Raw genomic sequence first — 5,728 nt, 5'->3', positions numbered from 1 at the left:
TACTATTTTACAAATATTTTCACGAGGGTTACATCTTATGGAAACAATAAATTTGAAAATAAATCAAAAGAATTTTTGTTGAAGAGCATGGAGCTGCTGTCAGTATGTTACATCTCTGAATGGAAGAGATTAATAGCAAACAGATGAAAGCCCTTTGCACATTAATGTGCAGTTTTGAGCTTTAAGCTTGTGAGTGTCTCAAAATGCCAACTAACAGTAAATGCAACATTGAGCAAATTTTTATATGTATTTAACTGGTGGGAAAATGGAGATACTTTTATTGTTCATTGCATGAAGCAGTATCATTTAAAGTGCTCATATAAAGAAGTAGCATTTTTTAACTTGTTTTTAAAATTTTGACATAACAGGGACTGTAACAGCTCTTGCTGCCCAAATTGACCTACAAACCCTGTACATTTTTGGACAATAGTAGAATAATGTGTTTATCTGGAAGGGTTTTGCTCAGTAAACATCATAATTTCAAAATCAAATCAACATTAACCTGACAGCTGAAATAATCAGTTCCCAGTCAGCTTCGTGGATGAAGTTTTTTTACAAATTTTACAGGTCATTTATTTTACAGGAGGGGGGAAATTGACATCATTCTGATAAAAGTTTGAAACTTTCTCATTGATAACAGAGCAACCAAGTATATATTGAGCATTTTCATTTTGATTGCATTGCCCTCTCCTTAGTAGCCTGCCAAGTAATCAGAAATAAGTACAAAGTATTCCAGTAAAAGTGTAAAAAAAGGAAGTTGATTCATTTTTCCTCGATTATTCATGTGTCCTCCTGCCATGTGTTCTCATTGCAAGTACACTTTACAAGGTTCAGAACATCCTCTCAAATGGGAAATGGCATAGTCTCCATGTTAATAATGTTGACCTGACGTACTCAGGTTTGGACGCGAATAGTTTTTTTGCATAAAAATAAAAATATCCATAAAAACCATACCTGTATTTAATGTAACTAAATAATGTAATGAGGATTATTTAAAGATTAATATGCTTTGACACCCTTTTTCGCCATCTGAAGTTCTTGACTGAAAGACTTAACTTTATAGTTGCCATGTCACCCTGGTTCCTGCTGTGGATATCACAGATGGAAAAACCCTTCTTATTCTCCATCACAAAATGTCAGTGATTCAATGAAGAATTTCACTAAATAACTGTTAAACATTTGAATGCTTTAAAAAAATCATAAACCTCACAAATATGAATGAAATTGATAAATTCATAGCATCATAAAATATTATAACACAATTATTTGTTGCATTGAACACCCCACTTTTAAAGACATTGAATTAGCCCCATTTATTCCATCTGCACTTGCACATTTTTAGAACATAGAGCCTCGAACATTACAGCCCTTCACCCCTTGATGTTGTGCTGACCTATGTAAACCTACTTCACAGTGATCTAATTGTTCCCTCCCTCACACCCATAAATCCCCCTTGCATCCATATACCTATCTCAGAACCTTTTGCATGTCCCTATTGCACCAGCCTCCATCACAGCAATGCATTTCAGGCATCCACCAATCTCTGAGTTAGAAACTTACCTTTAACATCTCCCCTTAAACTTTCCACCACATGCCTTAAAAAGGTGTCCTCTTCTGCAATGATTTGTCAATTGTAATTTGGAAATTTGAGTTGGATCTCCTGACAATGCTGCTTGTGGAGAACACCTGCTCTTTCTAATATAGATCACTGCAACTTTCTTCAATTGCATGGGAACATTTGGTGCAATCAATAAAGTGCATAAAAGTCATTAAATGACTCCCTAACTGAGTTTATTGTTGAGGAGTCTGATGGTGTAGGGGTAGCAGGTGTTCATAAATGTGGTGGTGTGACTCTTGTGGCACATATACATCTTTCCTGATGGCAGCAGCGAGAACAGAGCGTGTGTTAGGTGGTGTGGATCCCTGATGATTGCTGCTGCTCTCTAAAGATAGCATTTCCTGGAGATGATAGTGGAAAGGGCTTTCCCTGTGATGACCTGGGCTGTGTCCACTACATTTTGGAGGGTCTTACACTCAGGAGTATTTGTGTCCAGCCAGTCAGCACACTTTCCACCACTCATCTGTAGAAATATCCAAGAGTTTCTGGAGTCTTCTGGTGAAATTTGTCATATAAAAGAAATTGAGGCATCACTGATATGTCAAAAACCTTCATTAACTTTAATTCTGCAGTCTTTTACCTTCTGGATCATCTTTTTCATCATTATTGTAAATTGATGCACTCTATTCAGATTGACCACATCAGCATTAATTTGAAGGGAAGAGAACAAGGAAGATGAGAATGCCCAGAAATTTTAGTGGTGTTGCAGCAGGTGACTTCTTGTCTAGGTAAGTGGCAAAACAATCAAAGGAGCTTTGATGGGAATGTGAGAGAGTGTGAATTGCAGTTCTGCAGAGAAATAAGGAGTATGCAATGGGACTGGTGGGATTGCACCTCAGCCACAATGGACCCAATGGTAGGACTTGCTCCTCAATTGTCAGAACTATACAAGTCATTCCACGCCAGCACTTCATACAGAGAAAAGAGATAAAGGTGAATTTAATGTTCATCCAAAGCATTCATTCCCCACCACCAGCTCTCCCTTTGGACTCAGCAAGTGAGGAATTCCAAAGCGTTGTGGAATTGCTATCACATTAGTCACATGGGTAACCAGGTTTATCATGTCTTTGCAATGCTGAAAGTGGGTTCCTTTTGACTTCATGGATGTGGAGGTCCCTTCGGTTCTCACCAGCTGAAGTGTCTAGGATCAGTGTGATATCAAGTCCTGCAAAAGATTACAGTCAGAACATAACAGGTGGAAGAAGACAAATAGTAAATCATTACTAATCATTCGATGAGGAAAACCAAGAGGAGAAGGAATATGAAGATGGTAACTTGCATGATCATGGACATCGCTTCCAGGAAGATCCTCACAACTGGAAAGGGCAGTTAATTATTTTGACAGAAGCACACATAAACCACTTTCACCATCCACGCGCAGAGCTCGGAAGACTCAAGCACACTTGACGTAATTTATCAAATTATTCAAACTGCAATTGAACAAAAGATCCATTTACTCCTCTTTGTGTTCACCTGCTCTATTTCCCGATCCACCTTTAGATCAGCATCAAGGCTTGTATTTGTTGAGCCTTCTCACAGCTTTGCTGAGGAACTAGCTCCTCACAACTTGGACATCTGTTGAATTGCACCTAAGAATTCCTCAGAGGGCACTATTATTGGATTGCAATTAGTTAACATTTCAATACTTTATCTCAATACATACCCACAGGGCTCCCAAAACTTGATGCTGTTTATTTTTCTGACATCTGGACTCACTGCAATAGATAACTCACCACTTAGAAGACAAATGATGATCAAGTATGTGCTGGCAGATATTGGTAGAACTTGGCTTAACAAATCATTTGTTTTCTTCAGTACCATGTCAACAAAGCCATTAAGTACACTGATAAATATTGACCATGATTTTGTTCAACTGCTTCTGCTATATAAAGGAACAAAGGCCTCTTCATTTTCAAACAATTGTTCACAGCATGTAATAAAAGTGAAGGATGCAGCAGACTGATAACTCCATGAGTATCAAAGTTTTCTTTCTCCATGGTCTTCCAGTGTAGAGTCAAAATCATTATGTATTTGTTCACATCAATCCATCTCCATCTGAACCTTGATCATCATCCAACAAAAAAAAAAGTCTTATTAAATAATCTATTAAATCAAAGGGAAATAAAGCTGGTGGTCTTAAAAACGTTGGAACCTGGTAAATAGTGACGTGGGGACTCTGGAATCCATACTAATTCTGTTTATTAAAGCATGCATGTATGGTAGTCAATCCTATTTACTTCCACATCCACAACAGTACTCACCGCCAAACTTCCTTTATTCCACTGCTACTGGACTCATCATTTTTTCTACCTCATGAAAGTACGTGCCTTTGTTAATTTCCTTAATTTTAATCACACAAGCTTTAAATCATCAAACTCCCTTCTGCATTATCCCAGTGATATTGACCTCCTGGCAGCTGGTTCCTTGTCCTCTTTATTAGAATTCAAAATTCTTTTATAGTTTGGGGGAGATCTTGGGGTAATTCTTTTTTTACTCACAGAGATTGGTGGGTTTTGGAAGGTAATGCTGGAGATGGTGGTGGAAGCTGATACTACAATGACATCCAAAAGATCTTGAGAATGGCACAAGAATGCTACAAAAAAAAGCGTTATGTTTGTTGTGGAGTAGGTTTATTGTTTGGGACAACATTGTGAGCTATAGGGCCCATACTGCAATGTTCCACATTCTATGTTCTATATTCTTCATCATGTTCTGTGTCATTATCTATTTGCTTCAGTCTCTTCACCTGTAATCTTTGCAGTGTAAATATTTTCGTCCATGTTGCTTCAATTTTCTGACCTATTTTTGGCAATTCTCTTTCATTTTTCATGTTAATTGTTGAATATTTTGATCATGGACTTGATTCCTTCCCATTGATTTCTGACATCTGCTATTTCCTGAGAAGTACTGAAGAGGTTTTATGATGAGGAATATACAGGGCAACAATTTGAAAATTCAATTATTTTTGTTATTATAATAATAATAATGATAAGGTACAAAAGGCAAGCCGAGACCTGCAAATGGGATACTAATCATAATATCCCTTTCACAAGACCCTGTCAAACCATTACCCTGCTTACACTTTTATCTACCCTTCTGATGATCAGGTCTGAATCACACAAACATAACATTTTAAAGACAAATTGAGCAGAATTCAAACACATTCTGACAAAATAAGTGTCCACTTTTAAAGGGATTTTCCCATGTCATACCTGTTAATATTTCTTTTTTTTTTGACCTGATAATTGCCCATTGTGCCTTTTTAAGCTTTACTTTCTTTGAACTGGTGGATACATGAAAGGAAAAAGCTTATAAAGAGCTGTGCCATACTAGATAATCTTTAATATTTCAAGAAGCAAATGCTGGAAATCTGAAATAAATGCAGTGAATACAAAACATTCAACAAGTCAGGCAACAACAGTGGAGAAAGAAACAGCATTGATCTTTCAAGTCAATGACTTTTCTTCATCTTAATTACTAACCGTCGTATTCTTTCATTCTCTCCATTTTCGCTTTCTCCTTTTCGACAATTGTTGTATGAGTATTTCCAGCTTTCTCTGAATTTATGTTGGCTTTAAGATTTCTAGCATTCAAATTATTTATTTAGATTAAAATTTGGAGATAAAGTCATTAAAATTTGCTTGAACTGAGATGGGATTTTGAGATGTCCTGTAGGTCACGTTAGGATTTCATGAGATTTAGTGGGAAGCTATCCTAATATCACCAGGACAAAATATTGGACAATTAAATTTTGAGCCTCATCTGAAAAACCAAGTATGTTCCCATCCAAGGACAGTGGATGTAGACAACTAGGTGTGTGTCAGAGGTGATCTTTAGTTCTGCGATGCAGTCATCAGGGGATCTGAAGGGCAAGTCATTGGACTTAGTTGCCTGAAACCAATTCAGGGTGGTGGGAGGTAAAAAAGAAAGTAGAACCAGTTATTCTAGTCAGGTTCACAGAATCAAAATTTATTCTCAAGAACAATTCATGAAATTCAGTGTTGGCAGCTGCAGCATCATCGGGCAAACCTTTGTATTATAACCGTCTTACAGCATTATGATCAATAAAAAGAAATAGTAGCGCACAAAAAAGTCGGGCAGTGTCTTTGA

General features: G+C 37.1%; 1 long non-coding RNA gene across 1 annotated transcript; it reads right to left on the bottom strand.

Annotated features, from left to right (window-relative positions):
* Window positions 1-2,531: 2,531 nt before the first annotated feature.
* On the bottom strand, window positions 2,532-4,275 carry LOC138740575 (uncharacterized). The gene is made up of 2 exons (XR_011343036.1): window positions 4,117-4,275; window positions 2,532-2,783 (listed from the first exon to the last, which is right to left on the bottom strand). It is a non-coding gene; the product is annotated as an uncharacterized lncRNA (long non-coding RNA).
* Window positions 4,276-5,728: the final 1,453 nt, after the last annotated feature.

The sequence above is a fragment of the Narcine bancroftii genome, chromosome 8 (genome assembly GCF_036971445.1).
Source record: "Narcine bancroftii isolate sNarBan1 chromosome 8, sNarBan1.hap1, whole genome shotgun sequence".
Lineage (NCBI taxonomy): Eukaryota > Metazoa > Chordata > Chondrichthyes > Torpediniformes > Narcinidae > Narcine > Narcine bancroftii.
Note: the sequence above shows the minus strand (reverse complement) of the source record. Positions and strands in the feature narration are given on the sequence as shown.